General features: G+C 38.0%; 1 long non-coding RNA gene across 1 annotated transcript; it reads right to left on the reverse strand.

Moving 5' to 3' along the window:
• Positions 1 to 797: 797 nt before the first annotated feature.
• On the reverse strand, positions 798 to 3225 carry LOC115979530. Its single transcript, XR_004089077.1, has 3 exons — positions 3029 to 3225; positions 2372 to 2425; positions 798 to 1396 (listed from the first exon to the last, which is right to left on the reverse strand). It is a non-coding gene; the product is annotated as an uncharacterized LOC115979530 (long non-coding RNA).
• Positions 3226 to 19948: the final 16723 nt, after the last annotated feature.

The following is a 19948-nucleotide window of genomic DNA, read 5'->3' on the forward strand; positions in this document are numbered from 1 at the left end:
CTTTTACATTTTAAAATATTATAACTATTTCCTATAACACTAAATTAACTTTTCCAATTCCCCAAAAAAAAAAAAAAAAAAAAAATCCAAAACCTATTGCTCTAATGACTCTTTCTAAGTGTCAGTGTCATTTCTGAGTATAAATAATTACTGTTTTCTATATAAAAACTTCTATAGTTTTTATTTTCTTATTTTTGGGTTTTTTGGTTGCATTTTATATGGCAAGAAAAAACTTAGGATTTTGCAAACAAATTGAGCAATGGGAGGGATTATATTATATTAAAAAAATGATCGAGACTTTAATTTTCATTAAAGAAAGGATGCCATTGATAATAGACATTGCATGCCTAACATTATTGGTGTTAGTATTTTTTTTCCCCTCTTAAATTGTAACTTATTTTTTCAAGTGATCATAACTGTAGTGATGAGGGCTTAAATGCATATTCTATTGCTCAAAATGACCCTCCAGGAAACTCCATTGAGAGGCGCGTGCACTTTGAATGTACTGGAAGAATGGAAGCTAGGAAATATCTAAGGAAAAGCTGTTGCCATCGCATTAAATGTCCTGCAGCTAACTTTCTGGCCACATTTATGTGGAGAGGACCCCTAAACAGTGCTGCATTGGCTATCACAACTCACAGAAGGCCTGAAAGGGTGTTTGATGGGACAAGCACTCGAGTAGCAGTTTAAATGATTAACAAGTGTAGGATCAAGATGGTCAAAAGGGAACTATATATTATAAGAGATTCTCCATGGATAAGAGATCGAAAAATCACAAAAGTAACACTGTAGCAATCAAGAACCGACTCTGTAACCAAACTTGTAAGGAATATATAAGAACTGATCTCCTCAGATTGTGCCGAGGACGATATTCTCTAATTTAATTCAATCCATTTCTCTGTTCTTGTCTATTGAGCCCACTTTATTTGTGATCCAACTCATTTTTACCCAGTTTTCCGACCCACTCTCTACAAATTCATTGTTTTGGACTTTTTGGGCCTAGGTCTATCTATCTTTTGGGCCAGGGACTCAAATCCGGTCCTTCCACTAACTTTAAGCAAATTTAAAATTTTTGTTCAACTAATCCGTGCATTGCACGGGTTAGTGACTAGTTTCATTAAATATACTTCCAAAGTAAGTCAGAGCTCTATGCAATAAATACAATAACCCTTGGCCACAAAAGAATGGAGGCCTGAATAAATAGTTACATATCATCAACTTATCCCATTAGTGGAAATAAAGTCATAACCACTATTAGATACAAAAGAATTGAGTCAAGCCTACTCTTAAGTTATACATCATCAATTATCTCCATCACAAAAGTCAGCCTCCATTAGCAATTTGTCTAACTATTGCTAGCCACCAAAAAGCTGTCTCAAAACGATAGTTGCCTACTCTGAAAAAGTTTGTAAAATTATGGAATGAGACAGAACCCAGTAAGTAGCATAATTAATGGGGGTGGGGAAAATGCAAGTTTCATAATGATGAACAGTTTACAAAGCATGTTATAATTCGGGAATTTCCAAGTAAATTCTTTGAAACCATTTCCAAAAATAATATGACAAGAATGAATAAATTGACAGCACAAAACTTCTCAAGATGCTCTCATGAAATTACATAATATATATTCCTCAAAATATCTCAACATGAAACTACATGCTATACACTGTGAGCAATAACAACATTGTTCCAAACTAGAAAATCTAACCCAAGGCCACATGACAACCACCAACACAAAATTGGAACTAATCTACCGACACAAAGCCGGAACTCATCGCCAACACAAAGCCGGAACTAATATGCCAACACAAAGCTAGAATTCATTGCTGGAAGCCGAAACTAATAACCATCACAAAGACGAGTGCTAAGATACCAAGGTCACGCGGACTATAGTATCTAGCTGGGTAATCACACGTCATAGCTCAAGGGTAAAAACATAAAGAGCTCATAGTTTACATGAAATTAAAACACAGTTCAATTTCAAGTAGTTTCACAAAAACTTTTGAAATATCCAAAATATTCACGAAGTTCTCAAAGCCTTCAAACTTACTTCTTGTCAAGAAGATTTTGTATCAATTTTCTCAAATATCAAAGCATCTTTAATTTTGCAAATAATGCAATAAGAAATAAAATCCATTCTCAAGAATTTAATCAAAGGTGCTAATCTTTTCCATGCTAAAATCATGCATTTTCCCATATGCATTGCCAAATACGATGCCATTTTCACAAATAATCAAATATATTAAAGTTACAACATAAAGCTTTCCAGGAAAATATAGTTTCCATAAACAATTTCCCAAAATGTGTTTAATCCAAAAATAATGCTTTATGTGGTTATTTTCCAAAAATATCTTATTAAAAAGCTACTTACCTTGCAACTCGCAAAAGCCTAATTTTCCAATCTCCAAATAAGATTAGCTAGAACCTAAAAAATATCAAGCAAACTTATCATAATAGGTATAAAGCTTGACATTGCATCTAGCTATGAATTAGAAATTGCTAACTAAGAAATTAATTAGGCAAGCCTAGCATTTAACCTCACAAATAATGTATTCCATTTCCAAGTTTCTCAACAATTTCATTACAAGGCATAGACTCCAACTTATCATCATGTCATTCTAAGCCTCACCTTTACCATAAGAGATCCTAACACTTTATGAATTTCTTCCTCAATATACATGTCATTTTCAAGAGACCCATAAAACAACAACATATATAATAATACCCACCATTACAAACCCTAAATGTAAATCCTCCACTAGCTCCAAATACACAATAAAAATTAGATTCATCAACTATTTCATATTAGAAAGCCAAAACTCCCAAATCTTCACCACTTAGCTAACCACAATTGTTAAAATCATAAACCCACTCATCAAATACATCCACCAAAACCAAAACCCATACATATAAACACATGAATATCACTTACAAAGCCCATAAATCATATGAACATCATTATCAAAACTTAGATAAGGAGAACCTCTAGCAAAAGCATAATCCCCATAAAAAGATTAGAAATTTTTACCTCAAAAAGTAGAGATGAGTGAGCATTAGTTTTTCCTATGAAGTTTTCTAGTGATCCTTGCCGGAAAAATAATGGTGGAGGTGGTGCTTTGGAGTGTACTGGTGGGAGAGTGGAGAAGAGGAGTGTATGTGTTGTTGAGAAAAAGAAAGAAGCAAATGAATAGAGAGGTGACCGGCCAAGAGGGTGAGATATGAGGTGATATTGGTGAGATTGTGTGGTTGAGGGGAGTGGGGTAGGTGGGTCACACGTGTGGCTCCTTAAAAAAAAATATTTGACTTCCCTTTTTTTTTTTCCCCTTGATTTGGGTTGGGGCGTTACAAGCGTCGTGCATGTGATTAGGCTATAGGAAGAGTGACCTCGCATCTAGTCAGGAATCCTCCATCATATGGGTTGTTGCATATCTGACTCTAGGTGACACAATCAAGTGCAGCGCCGATGGTAGCCAGCTGTGTTAGGACAACTCTAGAGATGATATCGAGAGACCACGCCAATGCCTTGGGATATAGTGTCATCAAAAGGCTAATGTAATATGCCCGCAGGGTAGGAATCTACTCGTACGCCTACCATATCAAAATTTTCCAAAAGCACTTGAGGCTCTTGAAATCCTAGTGTGATGCTCACCTCAAGTAAGAGATGAAAAATTCGTCGGAAAGGGACCCCAATCATAGGCCCCTATGACAAATACTACTCTTATGGCCGCTAGTAGCCTACAAGTCAGCACCGATTTGTTGTTTCCAAGAAGACAGTTGCCGACAGAGTAAAAGAAAAACCTCCTGAGGATCATGTCGTCTAGCTCCCGCTCCTAGGGTATGTGCATCACTAGCCATTGCATGCGGATTTGAGGCTCATAAGTAAGTCCAAAGTACTTTCTAGTCGTCGAGGTAAGAGGGTAAGCTACACCCAAGAGCTCACACATATTTGCGAAGCTCACAAACTTAGTTGAGACTGGCTCCCCTCCAAATCTAAGGCCCAAGATAGCCAATCAGTAAAAGGGAAGGACGACATTCTCCTTGCAACTTAAGTGAAAGTTGCCCGTCTCGACGTGGAACCGCTGTACTAAAGCCTCAGATAGCCTGTGCCTCATAGCGCAAAGAAGAATGCTAAGGAATGACTCAAGTCCCTGCTCAATCAGGAAGGTGCAATATCGCGTATGGGTCTTCTTACCAAACAGGCGCCCACAAAATAAGGACCATGCTTCCATCCATGGCACTTATCAGCGCCTTGCATTCAGAAGCAAAGAGAAGCTATTTATACGCACATATATACATGTTAATTTGATAGATGAGAAAGGAAGAATAAGCGTACCTGGACCTTTTGTGCCTAAGGGGAAGAATGTGTCTTCAGCCCATTCTGAAGATAGGTGTCGCTGATGCTTTCATCTACTTTTCCTGTGTAGGCCTCTAAACCATCCTGACACGGTGGGAATCTCGTCCTGTGTGTGCTATGCCTAGGAGCACCCGAGGTCAGCCTAACCTTGTCATCGATGTCCAAGTCTACATCTATGTCAAATATGGGCTCATCCTCAAGCTCATCGCCTTCTGGGCCTCTCTAATCCCCGAGACGGACAAATCGCGAAGAGCCCCCACTAGAAGCACTGTGAGACTGCGAAGAGGCACTGACCGTCTCAACTAAGCATCAACTCCTGGTACGGTATGCAAGGCTGATGCCCTCTCCGGGTGTGATCTTGTCAGCTCCCTTATCATAGTGTCTCTGAAGGGATCGAGCTATGAGCTCCCCAACTGAAACAGTGTCATCGTCACTCCCAGACGAATCTCCTCTAGACGGAGTGAAGACCGGAGCCTTCCCGTGGTCCCCACCAAATCTTTGTTGTCTAGACATAATCTGCAAGACAAATTCATGATTAATTGGCAAGTCCAGATTAAATGGAAAACTGAACAGACAAGTAAGTATGTTTAAACCCTACTACCTAATGCGCATCATGCATAACCTAGCATACTCTTTGCTAACATATCTCTCAGGGTTTGATTCGGCTGTGCTCATTTAATCCTAGTTTTTATCTCAAAATACCTTTTTATCAAAGTATCTCTCTTGGGGCTTGATTCGAATGTGCTTGTTTAATCTTGTCTATCTTTCAAGATTTGATTCAATCGTGCTCATTTAATTTCATAAGGGTTTGATTCAACCGTGCTTGTTTAATTCGAGTCATGCTTGCCTTCTAGGAATTATCTTACAGCAGTCCATAATTCTTTCTAGTGTTTGATCTGAGCATGCTCATTTAATCCTATTTATCTTTCGAGATTTGATTCGACCGTGCTCATTTAATTTCATGAGGGTTTGATTCAATCATGCTCGTTTAATCTGAGGTTTGAGTATTCTACGCTCTATGCGTTGTGCTTGCCTTCCAAGAATTATCTAATCTCAGTCCATAATTCTTTCTAGGGTTTGATCTAACCGTGCTTGTTTAATCCTGTCATCAGTTCGAGATTTGATTCGACCGTGCTCGTTTAATCTCATGAGGGTTTGATTCGGACATACTCATTTAATCCTATCTTTGACCCTATCCTATGTTGTTTTCTCTTCATTAAGTTTTCTCCTAGGATTTGATTCGGCCATGCTCGTTTAATCCTATGCTTTGACCCTATCCTATTTTTGATTCTACCTCTATCATGTTCCTTTCTAGGTTTGATTTGGCTGTGCTCGTTTAATCCTATCTTTGATCCTATCCTACGTTGTCTTATATTCATCAAGTTCTACCAGGGTTTGATTCGGCTGTGCTCGATTAATCTTATCTTTGATCATATCTTAGGTTGTTTATTTTTAACAAGTTCCTTTCCTGGGTTTGATTCAGCCATGCTCATTTAATCCTGTCCATCTTATTTCTCATCCTTATCAAGGTTTCTCTCTCAAGGTTTGATTCGGCTGTGCTCACTTAATCCCACGTTTTCAAAACCATTATCATCATGATTTTAACCTTTCAAATACTCTGTTTTATCATGCATAGCTTTTTTTTTTATGTTTTACCCAGCATTTCCCATAGTTTTCATAGTTTTTAACCATGTATTCATAGCATCATCCATTTGCACGTTCGTAAATGTTCCCTAAAAATTTAAAATCTCCCCGTATGGATGAGTGTGTGTAAACTTAGCTCTACATGTATGTGTGTGTGTGTGTGTATATATATATATATATATAGATATATGGATGCACGTTTATGTGCATGCATGTATGTACATGTGAAAGCATGCAAGTATGTTTATGTTTATACATTTACTTATGCATGTGAGCAAAAAATATTTTCCAGCATCATCATAACATAAATGATAAAAACACAAAAAATATAAATACCAAAAATATAATAAATGCTAGCATGCTTTCCTAGATGCATTGATACTAACATATTTGCTGGAGTTAAAGAAAAATATAAACACTTACCTCAAGTGTAAAATAGGACTCTGAAGTTAAAGCCAGGAACTGGACTCGCTAGACCAAGACTCACCTTAAAGGAAAGTTTTTGAAGTGAGAAAAATCGAAAAAATGAAGGAGGATGACAAAATAGGAGCTTTGGGGCCCATTTATAGGGACTATACAGTTTGGGCAGGCCGGCACACCCTTTGGGCCATTGGGTCTACCCGGCGCACCCTTTAGGGCTGCCAGTCAGCGTTGACCGGGTCTAGGCCCATATCCATAAACCTAGGCCTACAACCAAGGGTTTGGATTAGTTCCTTTATGCATGTGTTTGCTTTGCTATGTGTTTATGCCTTCTTTCCCTTTTTCCATGCTTTTGTGTTTGAATCCATGCTTGTATGCTTAGATCTCGTTTCTTGCATCCTTGCCATGCTTCACATGTCATGTTTCCTTTTGTGGGTTTGTGCTTGTTGGTCTTTAGGGCCTTCTTGTTTGTTTGGTTGAATCATTTTCCCTTTTGTAGCTTGTTTGGATACAACCATGTGTGGGAATACATCCTAGTGATGTTGGTTTGCTTGCTGCTTACCCCATTTCCCCTTTTTTTTAGCTTTGCATGTTAGGGTTTCTCATGTTAGCCCCTCTCTGTGCCTTATAACATGCCTACCCTTCCCATTTGTGTGATAACTTGCTTTGCTTCCTTTGTGCTTGTTATGTGTGCTTTATGCCATCTTGTTTGGTTTTCTTTTCTTTGTTTGCATCTTTGCATCCTTATCTTTATGTTCAAGTATGTGTCTTTGTGTGGTTGTTTGTGTCATCAAGCTTAGTTCCTACACATAATCTTATGTAGGTTCATACCCATCTTTTATACATGAGATCTCGATTCCCTTTTAGGAACTTTGCTTGATGGCACGTATGTCATCCATACTCCAATATAATGGAACTATGGACCCCAATCCAAACCCACATTTGTCCTTCTAGGACACCTTTTCTTGCTTTTTTGCTTGATAACATGCTTGTTTGCCCCCTTTGTGTGCTTTCTTTCCTTTATTTGCCCCTTTGTGTGCTATCTTTTGTTTGCTCATCTTTTGTTTGACTTGTCTGTTGGCTTTTTATTTCTTTTGTTGTTGTATGTACACACTTGGAGCGAGGCTGCAACTTCCAAGACACAAGCTAAAAGGACAGATGCAAGCTAGACTAGGCTTTTTTTTCCTATACCTTACTTGGGTCGCATTTCTTAGGTATGGCAATGTTTGATTTATATTTCCTATACCTTGCTGAGCCTACCCTTGGAATGTTGGCAATGTCTATGAAAGCTCGAAAATGTGTTAAAAACCACAAAAGCTGTTTAGACCCCCAAATAAAAGTTACGACTTGATAGATTTTACACTAACTTAATTCTAAGTGCAGAATAGTGTAAATGCGAGCGGATAAACAAACAAGCTACTCTAACACATATTCATATAATTACAGTAGTAAAATGAAATGTAAAAGAGTATGGAAGAAGAATGCAAACACAGATAACACGCCGATGTGTTATCGAAGAGGAAACCGAAGAACTCGGCGAAAAACCTCTCCGTCGCCCTCCAAGCGGTAATTGATCCACTAGACAATCAATTGGGATACATGGGTTAGCAAAAGACCCTCCAAGCCTAATCTACCCATTGTACCTAAGCCCTCCAAGCTCTTACTCCAACAAGGCTTCTTAGAATCGTATCTTGTCTAGCTCTCCGGATCCCGCAACAAGCTCCATGTTGCATCCGCCAACCTTGGCATCTTCCAATACTTCCTAGCAACACCAAAAATACTCACTACACTCTAAAAATGTGTGGATTGTATTTGAGTACAAATATCCTCTCAAGGTATGATAATGGGAGAGGGAAGGAGAAGAGGCTACAATGATTTCTCACTAAGGATGAGTAGCTCTCTCTCTCTAAAAGATGGGTGTGTGTGTCTATATGATAATGTCCAAATATTCATGTTACCATTATTTTAGATAATAATAAAACAACTTTATTAATCATAACATAATGTCACACATAGCATTATACAATAGGATTTGAAGGGCACATATCCTAACATATACACAGGAACAAAACCCTACTGGCGTGCCATAGCACACCAAACATGAAACTCTGCCTGGTTTTCATCATGAAAATGGGGCACCTTTATTTGCAATATTCTCACAACAAAAACTTGGTGAGGAAAGTGTTTTGTGTACTATGATGCACCTGAGATGAAACGCTGTCGGATTTTCACCATGAAAATAAGGCGAAATGTTGTCGGATTTTCGTCGTTGAAATTTGGCAATGATTCCAAAAATGTGCTTGTGAAGCATTGATTAAGACCATACTCCTTCCAAAATCAAACCTCAAAGCCCATTTCTGTTAAAGTTCCAAAAGTTAATGCCAACAGCTTGTTTTTAACTGCCAATGTCCGAACATTAAGATTTTATCAAAATAAAGGACTGTCTCTAGATAGGCATTGTGGGGTGCCTAACACCTTTCCCGCATGGAACCAGACTTCCAAACCTAAGAATCAAGATCTTTTACCTATCTGTGTTAGATTAGGAAAAACGACCTTTTTCTTAGCCTAGGATTGGTAATAAAATCAAATAAAGTCAGGTGACTAGTCACACTTTAGAAAAAACCCAATGATTGGTGGCGACTTCACTTACCTTTGGTAATAATAGGTTAAAATTGACTTATTCAAGTCACACACTAGAGGTTTCTACCCTCATTTCGCAGCACCCGAGCTCGAAGAAGCCGCCTCAGGGCGCATGAGCATCGCTGCAATGGGTGGTCGATCACTGTGAGGCATCGACAGTTCCCCTCGATCAATCTATCAATACAAAAACCAACAGGTTAGTAAGCTTAACTAGAGGGCTTAGACCAAAAATGGTCCCGGCCAAGAAAACTTTAATTTGAATTTTTTTTTTTTAAAAAAAAAAAGTAAAAACTCTCTCTTTGAATCACTATTTTTGTAGTCTATTTAGTGTGTTTTGGAAAAAAAAAGCTTTTGGGGCCTTTTATAGTGTTTAGTGAGGGGTGCAGAACTCTTCCTAAGCAACGTGGGATTAGCTTTACACATGTTTTCATAGAAAACTTTCCTTACATAGCTTTTACAAACTTTAAATGCGTGCGTGTGCTCAAGGGTACGTACACATGGTCGGTGCATGAGTATGTAGGCAATATACCTGCACACACGTGCTTAGGGTTTATGTACCTTTTTCTTTTCCAAAATATCTTTCAAGTTAAAGAGTTTCCATAGCTAGGCCTTAGACCAATAATTGACCCTTCTTATAATGTCGTTACTGGGGAATGGGGTTCGAGTTCTAAGCAGTACAAAATGAGGTGTCTACACCCAGCACTTGCAGGGAAATGCCAACTTGTAGTAGATGTCATATGCACACAGCGAAAGGAGTGTGATATGTATGATATGTTCCTAGGAGTTACTAGCATTATAGGGAAAGCTGGGTACCTAGCTTAGAGTGTTGGAAGCCTTGCAAAGTTGTGACATACTTTTATTTTTATTTTAGGGGAAATTACACTTTACCCATCTATGGTTTGGCCCGTTTTAACAGTGCCTACTCGTGGTTTAAAAGTTATCACTTAACCCACTTGAGGTGACCTCTGTTAGACCCTCGTTACCCACCTCTCCCTTTTCACTGTTAAAAATAGGGGTAAATGTGTCTTTTGCATTATATTTTATGTCTCTCTCCTCTTTTCTATCCTTCTTCTTCTTCTTCACAATCAAAACCCAGAAATGTATATGGAATGATGCGTTTAACGTTCTTACCCAATGCCCACTGCAATTGCCAAACATACTTTTACAATGACAAGAAAACCAATACACCTACAGTCACAAACAAAGCCACAAATCCATGTGAACATACACCCACAAATTCGCTAGCCTTCCACTGCTAAATCCAAAAATTGACTACTTAATTCTTCATAAAACAATCACAAAATAAAATACAAAAATTAAGAATAAATGGTATCCACCAGTTTGCTGGATTCTATCTTTACCCTAGGCTTTCTCGCTTTAAAACTCTAACCCCTTCTCTTTTGCTGGGTTCTCTAAAAAAAAATATACAAAAAAAAAAAAACCCCAGCAAGGACTAGTAAGGCAACGGATGGTGGAGATCTGTTCCTTTCACACATCCTTCGACTTTCGAAACCATCTCCATGGAAGAAGATCTCAAATAAAAGGTAAAGTCCGACCTCGAATCTTTCCTCAAAGGCAAACAGTATTACCATCATCTAGGCCATGTTTGGAGGCGCAGCTTTCTCTTGTACGGTCCTTCGGGGATAGGGAAATCGAGCTTCGTAGCAGCCATGGCTTACTTCTTGTCTTACGATATTTACGACATCGATGTCTTCAAGGTCTTGAAAGATTCGGATCTGAACTCGTTATTATTAGGAACGACGAGTCGTTCTATTATTGTGATCAAAGATTTTGATTGGTTTCTAATGGAGAAACCAAGGACCGAGAATTTATTAGTGATAATGAAGTTTATGGATGGGATATTGAACTCGTGCATCATTGAAGAGAGATTGATGGTGTTCACAATGAATAGTAAAGAACATTTGCCTTCAAGGCAGACTCAATGGCTTTGTTCCAAATTCTCACATCCTACCAGAAAACACAAAAAAAAAAAATAATAATAAAAAATAGCAATCAAAGAAAAGAGAGAAAGGGATTATAGGTTTGGAGATTTTTGGGGGTTCTAAGGTAGAGAGTGGGAGAGAGCTCGTTCCTTTATTCTAGGGTTCTAATTCGGTTCTAATTTTTGCTTATATAGTAAAGGGGATTTTCCAACGAAAAGGGTAGTGGTGGGTAACGGGGGTCTAACGGAGGCTACCTCAGGTGGGCTAAGTGACAACTTTTAAACCACGGGTGGGCACTGTTAAAACGGGCCAAACCACGGGTGGGTAAAGTGCAATTTCCCCTTTATTTTTATTTTTTTTGGATAACTGTAGGGGTCTGCATGGGTTCAATCATGGTGGGTTAAAAGAAATCCAACCCAACCCACGTGAATTAGGTTAGATCCATGGGTTGGACAAATGTTTTTTAATTAATATTATTATTATTAAATTGAGCATTAGAATAACATTCACCACAAATCAGAGCAAATTTATAACAAAATAATTTTGAGCATAACATCAAACCAACACAAACTATATGAGGAGAACTTAGAGTTTGAGTTTTATTTAGGAAGGGAGCAAAAAAGTAAATAACAAAATTGTATAATATATATTTAAATATATATATATATATATATAAATATATATATTAAATATAGGCAGGTTAGATTGGGTTAGGTGGATTTGTGAATCTTATGATCCGAACCTAACCCGATCCACTGTAAAAACTCAACCCAACCCAACCCACCAACCCTTAAAACCAACCCAACCAAGTGAGTTGGGTTGGATCAAGTCATTTTTGACGAGTTGATTGCACACCCCTATATAACTGAATAAATATCATTGCGAAACTAAAGTAGAAGTACAACAAAGAAAGAAAGCATGAAAGTAGAAAATATTAGAGATAGTCAAGATAGAGGAGGTGTTGCACCATAGGAGAGACCCCTTTCCAAACTTGGTTTGTCTCATTACAACTTGCAAAGTGAGTGAGTTCATGTGTGACAATATTGTAATCCCCTTTCAAATGCTTGATCTTCCAATTGCATAAAGAACCAAGGATATTGATGATTCTTTGGATTAGATGACCAATTTCTCCATTGATCTCACTCGACATAATGCTTTGGACAACTGATAAAGCATTTGATTCTATGATGACCTGTCTTAGCCCCATCTCCTAAGCTAGCAGAACTCTAGACTCCATAATAATAGCTTCTATCTCCAAAACAAAGTGTAGTGGCCAGAGCGAGACTTGCACAAAGCAGCAATGCTATTTCCATTAGAATCTCTTATAATCACACCCACACTAGAGTTCCTTCCATCAATCGAGGTTGCTCCATCAACATTGACCTTGAAGACACCAGTAGGAGGCCTTTTCTAGCTTAGCTCACAAGCTATTGGCCCTTGAAGAAAATAATTAGAGGCCTTTTTAAAATCAAGAATTAGTCTTGAGGCAAAACCCCAAATTTGGCTAAGGGACTAGAAAATAGATTCATGCACCATTTGAGTCTGGTTATACCATATGGACCAAGTTGTCAAGGCTCTAGATGTTCATTCTATTAAAAAGCTCATAGTTATATCAGAGAAATCTAAGGGTTTAGTTATGACTATGATTGGGCACTCCTTCTAGCAATTCAAACCTCCATTGCTATGTCATATCCTAAGAAGTGAGTGTATGGTGGCTTCTGCTTCTTGCCCACAAAGAGGGAAATTTCCACAATTGTCTACTCCTTTTTTACTCAAGTTTAATTTAGCATAGTTGGCAAAACATTTATACAAACCCTTGAAAGAGTTCTAATATCCTCAGAAGACCTTTCCCATTCCTCAAATGAATCCACTACATTGATTGTAATATAGTAAGCATTTTATATTGTAAATTCCCTTCTTCTATTGCCTACCCAAAATAAGTTTATCTTTTGGCAAGTTATAGCTTAGAGGAATACTGAGAATTGTATCCACTTCAAAGGGGAAAAAAAAAAAGATCTTATCACATCAATTTTCCACTTTCTAGTCTCTTCATCAATTAGAGTAGCGATCGTTGGGAAATCATTAAAAGAACGCAAGGGGAGGGAAGGAATTACCTTCCATTACTAACTCTCCATCGGGTACCTTTCTAGATAACCTCCAGTCCTGTAAAAATACTTCTCTAGGCATAAGAGAGATTATGACCAAGTTTTGATTTAAGAACATCCTCATAGGGATAGTACCTATGGATTCAAGCTAACAAAGAGTTTGGGTTAGACAAGAGTTTCCACCCTTACTTTGCTAATACAACGAGGCTAAAAGCTTGAAGATTGCAAAATCCCATACCACCCCATAATTTCAATTTACACATTTTTTCCAACTTACCCATATGATCTTTGTTTCTTTCTACCCATGGCCTTGCCAAAATTTCCTCATCATCCCTTCAATCTCTTCATGGAGCCCTTTAGGGAGCTAGAACTAGCTTAAAGTATACGTTAGAATCACTTGAGCCGTTACTTTTATGAGAATCTCTCTCCTTCCAATAGACATCAATTTTTCCTTCCAACTTGCCAATTTCTTCCCCACCGTTTCTTATACTTCAAAAAAAAATTCAGTCTTAGAATTGCCAATGATAAAGGGAAGCCCCAAATATTTGCTTTGTTGAGAGTCTTGCATTGGCCCTAGAATGTCCATCTCACTTCTCTTCTCGTGAGAGGTGTTGTTACTAAAGAAAATAGAGGACTTGTTAGTATTAATCTTCTGACCCTGAGGCAGCAACTCTAGGATTTCAATAAGCTTTTGACATTCCTGACTAGTAGCATTACAGAATAATAGGTTGTCATCTGAGAAGAAAAGATGACCAACTATATAAGGCATCCTTTGCAAATGGAAAATTCCATTGAGCAACTGGTTTACGGTAGCATCATTGATGAGGGAGGAGAAACCATCTGCATATAAGACAAATAAGTAAGAAGACAAAGGATCGCCTTGGCAAAGGCCCCTAGTAGGATAGATACAACCATAAGCTACTCTATTGACAATCACAAAATAAGAGATAGTGGAAATACAATGCATGATCAGACTTATCCATTTTTCATGAAATCTCTTACACTCCACAATCTTTTCAATAAAACCTCATTTCATTCGATCATATGCTTTACTCATTGTTGATGAAAATTGTTAACCAATGTTTAACAATAATTGTTAATTTATGTTTAACGAATGTTGTCAACTTATGTTTAACAAACGTCGTCAAATTATGTTTAACAAACATTGTCAAATTCATCAAACATAATTTCACCCATAGGTCTTTTGGCATATGGGTTTTATTGATGTGAGTTGTACCCATTCAAGATAATGTATCTCTTAATTACAATCCCTTGTTTCAAGGGAAGACCCTTTGATTCCAACCATGTTATCTTTGTACATAAGTTTAATTACTTTTATGTTCAAGGGGACATATGTCTTTATTTATTTGTGGCTGCACCTAATAATTTATTTAGGTTGCCTACTTACCCTTGGCGGGGATCAAGCCACTTCGTAGTTCTTAATTTTGAGATTTTAGATTTAAAGTTTCAAATATGGTTTTGTTCCATTTTAAATTATGGATCTTTAAGTCAATACTTGGCTTTTAATTAAGTATTGGCATAATTTTGTATTTGGGCGAAATAATTGGTTTTAATCTCAAGGATAAGTCAATGACCATGTTTTTTATGGAAATTGAATCAAGGATTCTCTTTTTGAGAAGTTAAAGTTCCAAATTTAATTAATGGAAAGAAAACTCCTTTGAAGCAATTATTATTTTTTTATGAACATTGGGAATTAAAAAATTTCCTTAAATCAATTTTTTATGGTCATTTTATTTTAAGAATTATTAACTCTAATCTTGTTTAAAGAATTAATAATCCCAAAGAATTAGTCACAATTAATTTGGTAGAGTTAATGCCTCCATTAATTTGATGGTGGAATCAAGAACTCCATTAAAATGGTAGAGTCAAGGACTCCAATTTTGGGGTAGAGTCAAGGACTCTAATTAAGAGAAAAGACATTACACCACAAATTGAGAGAAATTTTATTTGGCAATTTTCAAATAGGATTTAAGAGTCAAGAACTCTTGTATAAAGCTTCATGTATGGAGTTAGGAACTCCTTATGAAACCCAACCCTATTTGTTTTCCCAAACAAAAATTATTTGAAGAAGGTTGAGAGAAAGATTTTGGTAGTGATAGAAAGATTTTGGTAGTGAGAGAATTTTTATTTGGTAATGTACAAATAGGAGTTATGAGTCAAGGACTCATATTTAAAGCTTCATGTATAGAGTTAGGAACTCCCCATGAAACCCGATCCTATTTGCATTACCAAACAAAAATTCAAATTTGAGAAAGATGGAGAAAGAGATTTAGAGAAGAAAGGGACTGATGTAAAATCCCATAAACGAACCTCTGCTTGATATTGCTCTCTCTGTCTGTGCCTCTCTTTTTTTCTTCTCTCTATGTCTTTGCCGTGTGTGTGTACTTGCTTTCTTTTTTCTTTTTTCTTTTTTGTATCAGCCTTCTTTTTTTTTTCTCTTCTCCTCCCTTTTTTGCTTGCTGAAGGCTTTTTATTTATAGAGAAGTTTGAGAAACTGTTCCCTCCTTTTTTGTTCCTCAACTGACCGGTTAATGGGCAATTTCATGGACCATTGTCTTTTTTACGTGCTCATGCCATCACTCACTTTTCAGCCTTTTGGTTTGTTTTGTTTCTAGAATTTTCTTTTCATAGGTACTAGGCAGTTCACGTGATTTTTTTTTAATTCAATTTTTGTTCCTGCCGTGGCCTCCTTTTCAGCCCTTATCCCTTTTTTTTTGGATAATGGCAGACTAGCTTTCCTTTAGCTCCTTATTTTTCTCTTTTCAATACTTTCTTATAGGTAATGGCAGGTTAGGTGGCTTTTTAGCCTCACGTGGACGCCCTTTTTTTTTATACATATATATATATATATATATATATATATATTAAATACTTTTTGGTCTCATCATATTATTTAGTCCACATTGTGTAGGTGTATGTACCTATAACACTTTTTATGGCACATTTTTTTTTTAGTTTCAACGCTCATGTCGAGCTTAACCGCCATAAAACTATCTTTTACATCCCTTTTGTGGTCTAGGTATTGCATCAATTCAAAAGCCACAAATACATTATTCATAATTAGCCATTCATAAAGGAAAAAACTTTGATTTTAAGGAATAATTTGTGTAAGGTTGAATTTATTCAACCATCTAATTGGTTTTATTCCGTGCCAAATTTGCTTGTATTTCAGCATTTAGTAACCCTGTATTTAGATGGGTTTGTTGTAAGGGTAGTGAGTGAGATAGAGTGAAGTTTGCTCAAGAGTGTGCAAGAAAACAGAGACTCGCGACTTGGCCTCGCGGGTGACTCGCGGCTGCAAGCCGCCAAACGCAGCACACGTGCCAAGCATGCCGGAAGGTGAACAGTCATGCTAACTGGAGCACTACAGGACAAAACAGGACAACTGGCCATACGATTATCTCGCGACTGGATCTCGTAACTTAGTCAAGTCGCGAGGTCAAGCCACGAGTCACCCCTGTTTTGTAAAACCTGACGTTTCACATTCCTCTCTCACTCCAGTATAAATACCCCCTTTACCCACAAATGTAAGAGAGCTTCCAGAGAGAATTTTGAGAGAGAAACCCTAAAGAAAAACAAGATTGATTCACCAACAATCTATACATTAGAGTCTCTTCAAATTCCTCAACTCTCTTCCTCTCCATTGTCAAATCCTTGAGAGGCATTTTACCAAACCTTGTTCTCACCATTTTCATCACTGTGAGAGAGCTGTTTGGATTTCTGGGAAGCAGTTAGGAAGAAACCAATCTTCATTGGTTGATGCTACGGTCTAGTAGCGGAATCCGGGAAGTTAGAAAAGAAAAAGGTTCGGCGCAACCTCGTTGAAGTAAGAAGTTTAGAGGGCTTAGGTGTACTGGGTAGATTAGGCTTGGAGGGTCTATTGCTGTCCATGTATCCCAACTATATTTTCTAGTGGATTGTTTACCGCTTGGAGGGCGGCGGAGAGGTTTTACGCTGAGGGCTTCGGTTTCCTCTTCGATAACACATCGCGTGTTGTCTTTGTGTTTGCATCTTCCTTCCCTTTTAGCTTTGCCTTTTATTAACTGCTGTGGGTTGTGTTTTTAATTTGGCTTAGATAGTTTTTCCAATTCCATATTATAGCTTATGTTAAATTTCCGCACACTAGTTGTTTGACATAATGCTTGAATTGGTTAAGTTGTAATTTGGGGGTCTAAACATTCAAGGGTGTTTATACACATATTTGAACTTTCAATTTGGGGTAGGATAGCCTTGAGTTGGTTGGCTAAAATTTTATAAATAAGCTTATACACTACATTTCTCAAGCTTATGGGTCTGATCCCCGTCATTCTAAAGGGATTGTTAGTTTTTGGGACAAGGTTTTTATTGATTATATTAATATTAGTAATGGACATGTTTAAGTCTGTCGATGCCTCACGGGGATCGACCACCCATCGCGGCGACGCTTGTGCATGCCCCTGAAAGGCATGCACACATAGGTGTGTATGTGGGCCTGGGAAGTCAAGTGTTGTGAAAAAAGGTAGACCTCTGGTGTGTAACTGGAAATGAGTCAATTTTAATCGAGTTACCAAAGGTAAGTGAAGTTGCCACCAATCATTGGGTTTTTTCTAAGGTGTGATTGGTCACTGATTCTATTTGATTTTATTTCCAATCCAAGGTTAAGAAAGAAGGTCATTTTTCCTAATCTAATATGGATGGATAAAAAATCTTGATTCTTGAGTTCGGAAGTCTGGTTAAGTGTGAGGAAGGTGTTAGGTACCCCACAGCGCTGGCACCCCACAACACTGCCTGTTCATAGACAATCTTTTGTTTTGGTAAAATCTTAACTTTTGGACATTGGCAATTAAAAACAAGTTATTGGCATTAGCTTTCGGGGCTCTAACAGAATTGGGCTTTGAGGTTTGATTTCGAAAAGGGTGTGGTCTTGATCGATGCTTCCCTAGTATGTTTGGAATTGTTGCCAAATTCCCATGACGAAAATCCGGTAGCATTTCATCTTATTTTTGTGGCGGAAATCCAATAGCGCTTTGCCTTAAGTGCATTATAGCACACAAAATACTATTCTCACGGCGAAAATTTGGTAGAATTTTGCATTTGGTGCACTATGGCTCACTGGCAGGGTTTCATGCCTGTGTATACGACGCATGCCAACATGCTCATTCTAGGACGGGCCAGAGCCCCTTAAAGCATCAGGCATATTGATGTGTGTCGCATACACAGGGAAACCAATGTCACTCAAGTGACATGGATTGAGACAATCACACCGCGATGATGATCACACACACAATATAACATGAATATGCACCTACAACAATTGCTTTGAGCGCATACCCATACTACAAGGTCAAGAGCACTCATGACTAGAGAGGGCCGCTCTCTTAGCCATGAGAGTCCATCATACAAAGTGCATGATCACCCACATACAAGCATAAATAAGTATACATACATCATGCACAATACTATCACACAGAGCGGAAAAGTAAAGCAAACATTGCCAACGTTCCAAGGGCATGGCCCAACAAGGTACAGGAAATATAAATTAGACATTGCCATACCTAAGGAACGCAGCCCAAGGAAAGCGCAGGAAAGATAAAAGATACAAGGAAAGGAAACCCTAATGCATGGTTCTAGAGAAAAGGCTAAGAGAAAGAGAGAAAACTACTCGGGGAGGCTAGGCCTCCTAATCTACTAAACATTGCCCTTTTTTGGCCTTGCGTCTTCTTGCTTGCATCCTTGCCCCTAGGAAGTCACACCCTCACTCCAAGTGTGTACATGTAATGACAAAGGAAACAAGCCAGCAGACAAGCAAAGAAACAATTAGAAAGAAAGCATGCAAAAGGAAAAACTATCAAAGAGAGCCAAATGGGGGCAAATATGCATGTTATCAAACAAAATGGGGTGTCCTAGGTGGACAAATGTAGGTTTGGATCAGGTGTTCATAGTTCCATGAGATTGGAGCATGGACGACATACACGCTATCAAGCAAGATTCCTAAAGGGACTTGGGGTCTCTTGTATCAAGAACGGGTGTGAACCCACATGAGATCGTAGGAACTAGGCTTGATGACACAAGCACACACAAGGACTCATGCATGAACATCTAGGCAAGTGTGCAAAGATGCAAAGAAACAAAGAGAGCCAAACGGGGGTACCAAGCAAGCAAGGCAAGCATAACATCGCACAGAGCAGAGAAAGGGTATGCATCAAGTAAACCGACATCACGAAGATGTGTTCTTACAAGCGGTTACATCCAAATAAGCCACAAGAAGGACGGATGCAACCACACGAGCAAGTGACCCCAAAGACCAATAAGCACAAGCCCATGGAGGGAACAAAGAACAACAAGAACCTAGATCTAGCCAAACAAACATGGATCTAAAGCAAAGAAGTAAGCAAGCAAACACATGCATAAAGGAAATGATCCAAACCCTTTGATGTAGGCCTAGGCATATGGATGTAGGCCTAGACCACAAGATCTAGATCTACACCCTACCTAAGGCCCAAAACATAAGAAAAAGGCATAACAAGAGATAAAAGGCTATAAAAGCACAAGGCATAGCAACCAACATGTAGATCTAAGCATAAGCATGGCAAGGAGCAAATGAACATATATATCTAAGCATAAGCATGACAAAAAGCACATGAACATATAAATCTAAGCATAAACATGTCAAAAAGCATATCAACATGTAGATCTAAGTATAAACATGTCAAAAAGCACCTAAGCATATAGATCTAAGTGTAAACATGGTATTTGGGCATATCCTAGCCCAAGAAGGCTAGGCCAACATTATCAAAGCAATAAAGTATGTTAGAAAGCAAGGAGACATGCTAGGAAGCAAA

Source organism: Quercus lobata, chromosome 3, assembly GCF_001633185.2.
Source record: "Quercus lobata isolate SW786 chromosome 3, ValleyOak3.0 Primary Assembly, whole genome shotgun sequence".
NCBI classification, from domain to species: domain Eukaryota; kingdom Viridiplantae; phylum Streptophyta; class Magnoliopsida; order Fagales; family Fagaceae; genus Quercus; species Quercus lobata.